Source organism: Diorhabda sublineata, chromosome 2 (assembly GCF_026230105.1).
Source record: "Diorhabda sublineata isolate icDioSubl1.1 chromosome 2, icDioSubl1.1, whole genome shotgun sequence".
In the NCBI taxonomy this organism is placed as follows: domain Eukaryota; kingdom Metazoa; phylum Arthropoda; class Insecta; order Coleoptera; family Chrysomelidae; genus Diorhabda; species Diorhabda sublineata.
In genome coordinates this window covers 20,105,166-20,117,284 of record NC_079475.1, presented here as the reverse complement: position 1 = coordinate 20,117,284, position 12,119 = coordinate 20,105,166, and the positions used below count along the sequence as shown (strand labels likewise).

The following is a 12,119-nucleotide window of genomic DNA, read 5'->3' as shown; positions in this document are numbered from 1 at the left end:
GTTCATCCTACTTCGAGAATAGTTCAGTTGACAAGTTGAGCGATAAAGTCGAATTATGTAAAGGGACAACATTGTTAACATCAAAATTCCTTCCAGGCTACATTAATGATTGATTTGTCTTCAATTGTATTTCATTATTTGATTTTCATAATGACATAATACGTTAAAAGTGCTAGAAATTTTTAAAATATCCGTTACGGAGATATTTAGTCCAAGTTATTGATCAATCTTCGCTCTGATTTGTATTCCTGTAAACTGATGACATTATGTTTATACGAGGATGTATTGATATCTAGTTCCATGAATAAACAAAATATTGCGTTACCATAGCAACGAATAATAACTAATTAGAAGTGTGAAGTTTGACGTCAAAAAAGTAAAATAGAGTTACGCAATAAATTAAAAGAAAAAAGATGTCCACCGAAATTGTGAAAATCGAAAAATTGGAGTATCGAGCCATCATCAAGTACCTGTAAGCGACCATGAAAAATTGAACTGCAAGCTTCAAAAGAGGTAAATTTTCCATTGAAGATGATGACCCATCGGGAAGGCAGCCAGTTTCTGTGTCAGTCCCCGAAAATGTCGATGCAGTTCAAGATATGATTTTATCAGACCGTCGAATTGAGCTTCAACGGATATCTGAAGCAGGGAATATTTCATACGAACGCGTTCATCATATAGTTCACGTCAATTTTGACATGAGAAAAATTGCAGCAAAATGGATCCCCAAATGTTTGGATGTTGACCAAAAGCATACAAGGGTCGAAGCATCGCGTTCGATCTGCGCTCGATTTGAAAACGGTGTAGACTTCTTAAATCGAATTTTTACTATGGATGAGACTTGAGTACATTTCTACGATCTAGAAACAAAGCATCAATCGATGGAATGGTGACACTCTCGTTTTCCAAGACCTAAGAAATTTCGTATCTAAAAATCTGCTGGAAAAGTTTTTTGGGATTGCTCTAGAGTAATCATGATTTTTTGGATAATGGTGAAACAATAACTGGAGATTACTATTCGACATTACTGGCTACTCTACGGGAGAAAATTAAAGAGAAAAGACGCGGAAAGCTATCAAAAGGTGTTTTGTTTTTGCGGGCAACGCCCTTGCACACAAATCTCATGTTGCCATGTAAAACATTCGTGATTTAGGGTTTGAATTACTGAAACGCCCCCCTTATTCCCCAGATTTGGCTCCGTCCGACTATCATCTCTTTCCTCAACTGAAAAAAAGTTCGTAATTTTTTTTCCAGCGAGGAGGTAATAGAGCCTGGGGAGGTGTGGTTTGCAAAGCAAGAAGAAACATTTTTTTTGAAAGGTCTAGAGACGTTGCTGGTTAGCTGTAATAAATGTATCCAATTAAGAGGAGAATATGTTGAGTTATAACATATTTTTTTTGGTTCTATGGTAGGCTAAGAATTTTTCAATATAACCTCGTGTATTTTGGATTTAAGCGTGACCGATATTTTCTTGCCAGAAATTGAATGTACAAATAACCAAAAGAGTTTGTCAAAGATTTTCCAAATGATTTAAAAAAAACCATTTACTAACTAGAACTTGAATTTGACAGTATTGGACACACAAAAAGAGATGCGAGAATGAAAAGGAACTTCGGTTCATTCTGGCAATTAATGCTTATAACATAATAGCGTTAATTCTTGTTTTGAAACTTAGGAACCAAAATATGTTTTACCATAAAATGAATTGACTCCTCAAATTATATATCAAAAGTTTATTTCAAAATGTTTGAAAACAGCCATATATTATTATCTATATTTGATGTACTCTAATAAATTAACGCTCCAATAGTAATAATATAAATTATATAATATAGTATAGTATAGGATAGTATAGTATTCTTCCTCGAAGGAGGAAAACATACGGTTGAAGTAAAAAATAACAAAGGATTCTGCCGCCTTAAGAGGTCTCCAATCAATATACTTTTGCATGCGTTTCAGCCAATTTTCTAAGCATTTTTTCGTTCATATTGAGGTACCTCCAAAACATCAACCGCTTTTCAAGTGTAGACACACACAAGTGCGCTTGAGAAATCCCGAAGAACATTCCACCACCCCCTTGTCATTTCGAGAGGTCCTCATCTTCATTCGCATCACAATTTCGCGCGTAGATTCCTTCCTCTCCCCTGAGTTCTATGGGAAATTCTGTCTTTTTGTTAAGAGTTAGCCTCTTGTCTTCTTGGTCTGGACGTCTTAATGTGTGTGTGTATTTTTGCTGCCTCAGGTAAACCCAACCTTCTTTGGCAAGAAAAAATCTAGTCCGAGTGGTCCTTCGCCTTCTTTACAATTGTCCCTGAAGTATAAGTCTGCACATGCGGAGTTACCGTTTCGGAGGTGTCCTCTTGTGGGTTGAGTTGATAAACCTAGGACTTTGGAAGAAAAGATGTTATTTTTCAGTATTTTTTCCTATTTCTTTGGTATATTTGTATTTTTGTTATTTTTATACTAACCTAACTTAAACTATCGATCCAGTAGTCTTCTTCGCCTCCTGTGTTTCCTGTAATCCTCACTGGTGTACCTCATGAGTTCCCTTAATCCCTTGTTAGAATACGTTGCCAGCTTCTCTAATAGCTTTTCTTCCCTGTCATCCATGATGTCCAACATTTTTTGGGATCACATTTCTCCGTATAGTTCCTCGCTTTTCCAATCGACACGAGCTTTATTTGAGGGATTGGTAAATTACGTGGTATTCAAATGTTTATGACACCCAAATGTTAAAGCAATATTCACATCAGTGTTGCCATATCTTAAAACTAGGAACCCTCGTACGCCCTGATGAAAATCTATCTCTTGAAATTGGAACTTTAGGGCTAGTTAACAGGAATAATGTGTTGGGCGGCAGATCCGGTAAATAGGGTGAGTGGGTATGGTGTTCACTTTCTTTTCTTCAAACATAGTCGTTTTTTGTAATTCCTCTCTTTACTTTATCAGGCATTGATGCGTAATATTCTCCTGTAAATGTTTTATGTTCATTAAAATGCGCCTTTGGTCCAAAGTGAGCTAAGGCGCAGTAACCCTCGTAAAATAAATAAGTAATATCATAATGGACAATATTGTTATAATATATTTTTTTATTGAAATTATATGTAGATTATTAAACTTTTCAAAAATTACTTTACAGATTTGAAAACTTTTTTTTTGCTGACCACACGCTTTAGCTGTAAAGAGATGAAATTATTCAGAGTTTTTATAGGCTAACTGCCTGAAATTTCAATTTTAATGTTTTCTTTTATCAACAATCATTTTTAGAGAGAAAATATAGAATTTAAATTATTCGTATTTACATTTTAATTGCAGGCGTTCATTAAATATCGTAACGTTTTTCGTATTTATTTACACTCTTTATATTCGTGGGGTGAATTAATAAACACTGTCTCTTACGTTCTTAATTTATTCACACACTATACACTATTTATAATAATTCACTTATAAATATCACTGAAATAATTTATATACCTTAGTAAAATTCTTCAAAGTACTAGAACAAAAGAAACAAGCGAAATAAATAAATAGACTTTCCTAAAAGTTATTTAGAAGAAATACTGTGAATAAACCGCCAGCTACTGATAAACTTATATAGCAATAAATATCGAACCAGTCATTTATAAAAAATGTGAAAGACGCTGCCGCGTGAATTCGCAGAGTTTTTAAAGTTCCCTAGTAGCTTGACAGGGCCTAACCTAACCATTTTTCTTGTTCTTTGCAATATTAAACTTTTATTTACTATTTATGTTTTAGAATATAAATCCTTACATAATATTTAGATGAAAATATAACGTATTAATCTGAAAACCAGGATTCTTCGAACTAAAATTGTCAAGATTAATTATTATTAACGTTATGGGTGGTAGAAAAGAATATTGATTAACTTATCTCCATGAGTAGTACAAATGCTATCAAATTGTAACTTTTTGAAATTTAAAACGGCTAATTTTTATGTGGGAATCTTTTTATGAATGTTTATTTTCCAATAAATCTTATTATTCTATCTGTTTCAAAACTATTATTGTGTTTTTGTTTAATATTCGGGAATGATTAGATGAAAGATAATGACAGAATTTGGTTAAGTTAAGTTAAGAATTGGGAAATGTTTCTAGGCGAAAAGAAGAATGCATTCGATACAAAAACATCATGATAAATATTTAGAAGTGATACTTCTAGTTTACTGTTCCATAATTTATTTACACATCAATAAAAAGTTATTTTATTTCTTATTATGAATTCGCAATGTAGCACACTTGCTCCACGTTTAGGGTGTATGCACCGGAATCAGGATCCGCGAAATTATAAATATGTTTAACTGTCAAGTGCTTGAAACCTAAAATATAAAATAAAAGAAATACATCTTAGCAGAGGTACCAGTTCAAAATTTGACTCAATTGAACAGGTAGATGCAAAGGAGGTTGAAGTTCAGAGGGTCTAGGCTCGAATGGGGTCTGAAAGCACAGCCACTAGTAAAGATTATAACACTTTCTTCCCCCCACCAACCCTCAACTAAATATTTACCTATCTATTAGTTTCATAGCAAAAATTTCATGTGCTATTGCTGTAGATGACCGCTTATTCCGATATGAACGGATAATTATTTACATTCAATATGCATGAGGTAATGAGTGTTATAACAGAAAATATGTGTCTCTTCCATCTTCACAGTACTTTCGGAGCACTAAAAAACAACCCTATGTGTGCAAAAAAATGTTTGAGTAATTTTGTAGTGGAGCCCTACTTCTAAATATTTACCACCATCTTTACTTCCATGAACAATAATTATCCATTTTCCTCTTGAGCAAAGAGTATTTAGGCAAAAATATTCCCCGATTAATAGCACTTCTTGAGCACATTCCTTACAAGTTAAATTTCTCGATTAAAATCGCGCAATCATCAAATAACCACAAAAAGTTTAAAAAATCGTTGAGTCATTCACCTAACAAATTAAACTTGTTAATAAAATCAATTTTCAACTAAGTGAATTCCTTATCGGTCGTTTTTTGCTTATAACCCATGAAAACAATTAGTTACACATCAGAACCTGTCATAAATAAATATCATATACGAGTGTCTAACGAAATTCAATCTAATTTAGTAATTAGAAGTACTATAGTCTGGTCAATTTAGACATTTGAAGTTACATAAATTGCCATCAAGTTGTAAATCGTATTAATATAGTTCTTCATACGAGTCACTGTTTCTCAGATAGAATGATTCAAAAAGTTCAAAAATCGTTTTAATATGAACACGTTTCCCAGCCACCTATGAGGTATTGTACTTAGCGCGTTTTTTAACTTGGTTCCTGGGTAAGCCTATTCCACGGGTCTTTTATGATTATATTTTCATTTGAAACTATTGCAAAATAATTGAAATTAGCAGAATTTGAAAAGATGAAAGCGATTTAAATTGGAAAAAAGTTGTGTAATTTAATCGTCCGAGTCGTAACTCCCATATTCTTCTTCTCGTTCTGAGTTGCGTCAATAGGCCTCATTGGAACCAAAGGATCCTTCACTGTTGGTGATTCAATATTAGAGCACGACTGGACAGAGTAGAAAACAGTCAGACTTTTTTGCAATCACATTTAGAACATTACTTTTTGCAGTTGCAAAAAATGTGTTCAGCAGTTTTTCCGGCGCAGATGGGAGTAAAGTTTGAACGAATTCTAATGTATTGTTGACCGATTTCCAACCCCAGTTTGTAGGATGTAGTTGATAACCAAGCCACACTTTAATTTGGTAATATACCCGAAAAATATGTTGGTATGAGTAGCAACTGAGGTTGGAGGAAGACAAGCCAATTGAACTTGTTTTTTACTTTTATTATTTTTAAGGAAACATGCATATCGATACTTTTTTAAGCGGGTTACTTTTTTAGGAGCTCCTTATATAGAAAGAAGGAAGCGAATACCGTAGGTAATAACTTCTTGTCAAGTTGAATTATTGTTTCTAAAAATTTCAGCCCATTGAACTGTATCTTGTTTTTCAAAAATTTTGAAAACTCTAAAATGCAGATGTCGTGTCATAGCCAGTTATTGCGTGTAAAAATAGTAGATTTTGACACTTTGCAAAAGTAGATAAACTTTTTGATGTTGAGCTTTTCCTGGTTTTAAGGAGAAAATAGTTTTTTCAGTTGCAGTTCGAGCAGTATAAAGTATTTTTAAGATGAAACTTAACTTTTTGCAGAAAATGGCAAAAATCTAATTTTTTTTACCATTGATCTTGAATAAATTTTTTTCCATACACGAGAATGATAGGGAACTTCACTCTTATTTTTTGGTTCGAGTTGACCGGACTACTACGATAGTTTTTGTACTGTGCATTGTATTTTATGTAATATAGCAATTCTTTGTTTGTGAACTATAGTAAACTAATATGATATCCACTAAACTTTTTCTCAGTATCTTTTTCGCCGATTCAAAATGCTCATATTTATGGAAATCTCACCTCGCTACACAAAAAGTGTTTATTTACCAAAATAAAATATCATAATTGATTCAAGAAAACTTTCAAACAAAAATACGCTTGTTAGTAAAACAATTATTTTTGGCGTTTTTTGACGGCATGACCTAGAAATTTCATCAGCCCTGTCGCTTTTCGGGAGGTAAAAAATACGAAATGGAAATATATCAAGCTGTTCCAATTCATTTAAGACGCTTCTAAATATAATTTTAAATACCACCCAGTAGCAGCAGTAATATAAACTTGTAACTTCTCACGAACTTTTGCATGATCATAGGCGTTTCGTAACCAACGAAATACGAAATATTCAAAAAAGAATTTACGGGTAACACGCTCAATTTATATTGCAGCAAATGATCGTTGGGAGATGAATGTTCCTTGGCTTGTCCGAAGCAGAGGCGTGCTCATTGATTTTTTATATCTACATTTTCCATTTTCTATATTATTTTCCTCGAAGCATGCTTACTGCATTAATTTGAAACCTTTGAACGAAAGAAAATATACATTTTAAAACCAGTTCTTTTAAAAGTACTGTTTAAATCTGAGGTTATTTAAACTTTATTGTCCTTAGAATATTTTTATTAACTGTCTATTGTTGCAATGATTATTTCTATATTATTCTAGGTAAGATCCAATAAAAAAAGTTACATTTAAACCAATTTAGAAGCAACTCCTCAATAATCAGTTCTCTATAAACCATAGTATTAAAAGGCCGTTCTTTTAAATCTGTGTACTGTGAAGGATTGATGAAATTTTGCCATTGGTAGTTTTCGCCAAGCTACCAATCCAATCAGTAAAAATTTCACATACATCTGACACAGATACTTATAAAATTGTGTTAGTACATGAAAATAATGAAAAAATAATTTCGAGCATGAATTGAATATTGTATTTTAAGTGAAGGAACAATTTTGGAAAGCAGTGGAAAGTTAAGTGAATAATATTCTAAAAGTGATCTATTTCATGAAATAATTTGTAGTTGGTCCTCTGCTGTGTATGAATACAGATCATTTTGAGAGTCTGAGACCTTCATTTGGTCTAACTATGTCAGAAATGGTTATCACAATCCATTAAATAAATGTACATGAAATATATAATAAAGTAGATATTCCAACTAAATGGGTATGTAATATTTTGGATAAAAAATATCTGTGAAAGGTGGGTGCCGAGTTGCTTAGTGCTGATAAAAATTTCATTCGCATCAAAAACTTAAACGAATTATTGGGGATCTCCAAATGTATGTCGAGTGAATTTTTCTGTAGATATATCACAGTAAATAAAACTAGAGTATATTTTACTCTATAAAAATGAAATACCGTCTAAATAATACACTCTATCCGAAGCACGTGCTTAAAAACCGAAAACTGTTTTTTTTTGTTGATTGTCATGGTCATGGACACTGTCTTGAGATTTCAAATCTGTAATCTGTTGATTATTTAGAGAAGGGGAAAAATAAAAATGTTGAAGTTGAAGAAAAGAGGTTTGTTCCTCCACGTTCCTCATCCGCCATAATCTATTTCTCTAGGATTAATTTCTGTGCTCAAAGTCGATAAATGGATAAGTTTGGAAAAAAAAAAGAAATATGCCAGAGGCAAATGCGTGTTTTTCAGAAAAACATTTTTCTATGATTTGGAGTAGGTAACTGTGAATAGTTGAAAGGAGATTATGTTGAAAAATCAGATGATTTGAAACAGCTAATAATTTTTTCCATAAAAAAGTCACTCACCCATCAAGCGACCCTCGTAAATTTGAGACTACTTTTTTCAGTATCAGCCCCTGATAAATTTCTATCGATTATTTTGCCATATTTTTGATCATATATCTCCCATGTCTAAGGAATGTTGTTCAGTTTTATAAATTATGAATTTATTCTGCATACTATTATCCTTTGACATCCAATAAGTATTAGTCGTTAGTTAAAAAAAATTATAAATATTCGTTCCTTGTTATTATCAATAATTGAATTCTCAGTATATCGTTAATGAATGATTAAGGACATATATCAAATAACTCATCTGTTAAGCCTGTTCTACACGATGCCTCCGACTTTTGTGCTGACATTCGCGTTCCAACGACAGTTGAACATTGGAAGGAAGGTTGGATGCAGTGCTACAACTTCACGAAACCTAAAACGTTTGTGCCAACATTCACTTACCAAGGTTTGCTGAACATTCGACGAAGGCTAGAACCTCACCTAAATTTACCTAAGAAAGAAATGAAAACGTGGCAAAAAAGTGATGAACAGTATACAACAGATATAAGTTCTTCTGAAATAAACTGGATGAAACTTTGGTTTGTTATACAAAATCCGTACAGTTCATACACAAGAGGACAAGAAGTGTGTGTAGTTGTAAAACAAGTTTTGGTTCCAGCTTAGTTTCAATGTTGGGTACTCCTTTGACTCGGGTAAAAAAAACAACTTTCCTTGGCCAACGTTCCAATGCCAGCGTTTAAATTAAAAACATTCGTCGAATGACATGCGTACTACCAACACACGATGCGTTTAATCACACCAGCGTCCAACGTTGGAAGAATTATATGCATCGTGTGGTACTGGCTTTAGATGTATTTCTGTGCATTTTGTTCATCATAAATAAAACATCGACTATCTCCACCTTTTGCAACATGATGCTCTACCATAATTAAATTGAAAGTAATCTAGGTTATTGAACTGAGGTGAATTATACGCTGCTACATCACTGAATATTTTCGCTATGTATCCATACTTTTATATAACAAAAATATATTCAATGTTCAATAATGTAGCTCATTCTTGTGTCACATAAATGCTATAAGGATCAAACTCTATGTGACTATAGAGGACCTAATTAACAATAATTTTGTCTTACTTCTAATCGATATTTTCCAATCATGAATGTTGGAGACTTCTCCTAACTCTACTATAAGAGCTTCCAGAAAATATCCGTTTCAAATATTATTCTCCATCAAGATACTGGCATATATTAGCAAATATAAGATCTCATTAGTGCATGATTATTTCTTTTACTGTGATTCGTGAGAAATAAAGTTTTGCAATTCAATAAATTATCTCTTGATAAAACTTTGATATGTATTTAAATAGTCCTTTGATTACGCCTTGTAACAAATGAAGAAACTTTTCTAGAACGGAAATACTATTAAAAGTTTATTTTTTGAAAAGAAAACGTTCTGTGGAAAATTATTTTCTCACAGCACGGAGAAATTTATAATGAGAATTATTGATTTTGATGGATAATTCTTTCTGATGCTTATTTCACCGAGAATGTAAAGCGTGCGAAGAACTATCAACAATTGTTATAAATCTTATCAGAAAATGCAAAACGTTCGATAGGATCTTAGTTAATGATCCATGAAAGACGTGCGAAGAAGTTTTACAACAAAATTTCATCAGTTAAAGATCTTTGTGAGAATGTTGTTGTTATGACTTTCGATTTTATGCAAAATCTAATTTTGCCTTACATACCAATAGTAAACATTTGTTATTTACGGAAATTATGACTTCACTGTTTTGGTACTGAGGATTTAAAAGTAGGCCAATCAACATTTTACATGTATCACGAATGCATTGCTAACAAAAAAGCCAATGAGGTTCATAAACATAATATTGGGCCACATATTAAACATTTATCTTTTTCCGACAGCTGCCCCAGTCAAAATCAAGATAGATTTATAATGGCTTTGACTGACTAAGAAATTTAAAAAAAATTATCAGTATTTTTTCATACGTGGGCATTTCTTTTTTACCAAATGACCGTGATTTTGGATAAAAAAGACTGAACATATCTACGTCCCTATATTTGGTTTCGAACTCCAGCTCAATATTTACAGTCATAGAAACTAAAAATGTTTCGAAATTTGATAAATGGTAACGAAACTTTTACAAAAGCATGATTGTCAACTTTATCTTGTGGAGAAGAAGTCCCAAAAGAACTGAAAAAGTCATTTACAGCTTCGATATATATGAGTTTTAAGATACAAGAGTTACTATCATAGGTGTTTCACTCGATCAACTTTATAACAATATTTTTAGCTAGCCAACTGCAAATGTTGAAAATAATTCAGAAGAAAAAGTTGAAAATATGATTATGTAAGATGATAAAAGATAAAATAATGATACATGTAAAATATTAATGAGGTTTTTTCTATTGTTTTCGCTAAATTATTCACCACTAACCCTACTTTTCGCTAAAACAGTATAAGTCAGGTTTTTTTGATTACTTTTATTAATGAGCAGTGAAGGTTAGGTAGCTCAAATACTTAATTAAAAATAGACGTTTAAAACTATTTCATATGTACATAAGACAATTTCTAATCATATATGGAAATTTATAATTTTGTGACTCATGAAGTTTTGGGATTTAGCTACTTACCAGTCATTTATTTTGCCCATATGTTGGAGTAATATATATTCTTTGAAGTGAACAGCACTCGTCCGTCGTTTCTATAATTCCTCAGAATTTTCCGATGTTTTCCTTCAAAAAAACGATTAACAACCAATTTGATACAAAATATAATGTGATATTATAAAATAAAGAAACTTTACTTGTTATTCTCTCCAGTATTTACCATTTCTCTATACCTAAGATAACAACTTTCCATTGTTTGAAAGGGCTGAAAGTCTTTTTTTGTAAGCTTGTTTTGAACATATGTCAATTCGTTGTTTAAAGCGGACGCAAATTATTTCAATGTAGATTTCACCTTAAGAACCAAATGGAATTTATATGGTGCTAGATCCGGCAAATAAGGCGTACGGTATGATACTGTAATGCTATACACCTCTAAATAAACAATAAAGTCTAATTTTAAGTGAAGAACCCATTTTTCGTCATACCAAAGGTAGATGTGTTTCCCTTATACTTTCACAAAACTTGGTAAAGAGTAGTAATAATGAATAGCAGTACCTAAAGGATTCAACCCCATGAATATTAGAACAAAAACATTATCACTGCCTTACTCATTCAACCTTTTTGGCTCTAGACCAAGATAGACTTTTCTATTCCATAGCGATTAATTTTAGGGAAAAGATTTATATTTTTTTCAGTGGTAATCAAAGTATCAGAACAAATATTATTGTGGGCTTCCTGTTATTCCACTGTAATAATTTTAATAATTTATCGAACCCACACTCTTGCATGCTGCGATATATAATTTCCCATGCGGATTTTTTATCAATTTCTACAGTATTAGCTCATTATTCCATGGTTATTTTTCCGATCAGTTTTTATCGTGGTAAGGCTACCTAGGAGAAAATCATCTAGAACTTGTTCTTACCTTCTTAAAATCACTTAAACCAATCAAAAATGCTAACAAACATTCTCTATATAAAATAAGTTATGGTGCGGGTTTTTTGTGTTTCATCGGGAAAGAAATGAACAACTGATGCTAATATAAACAACGGCTTTACAGATTTGTTTATAGTAGCACGAATTGATAAATTCGTGAAGAAACGTTTCACGTGATTCATTGGCGCATTTCTTCTGTAGCACCGTCAATATCGTTGTTTAATAACCATACCTCGTACCGGGTGGGCAACTAAGAACGACTGTCTATTGTCTATTGATGTCAACGAGAGCTTCTATTTGGCTCTATAAATATAGATATAAGAAAATTAGACTTGGAGATCTAGGTTACCGAATTAATAAATTTCCACGGTTC

General features: G+C 32.3%; 1 protein-coding gene and 1 long non-coding RNA gene across 3 annotated transcripts in view; one reads left to right on the top strand and one right to left on the bottom strand.

The window, feature by feature from the left end:
• The window catches only part of LOC130452713 (monocarboxylate transporter 2-like), a 377,455-nt gene that overhangs the window by 304,327 nt on the left and 61,009 nt on the right, over nucleotides 1–12,119 (top strand). The gene's annotated exons all lie outside the window — the stretch shown is intronic.
• On the bottom strand, nucleotides 4,193–4,668 carry LOC130452716 (uncharacterized). The gene is made up of 2 exons (XR_008910993.1): nucleotides 4,525–4,668; nucleotides 4,193–4,336 (listed from the first exon to the last, which is right to left on the bottom strand). It is a non-coding gene; the product is annotated as an uncharacterized LOC130452716 (long non-coding RNA).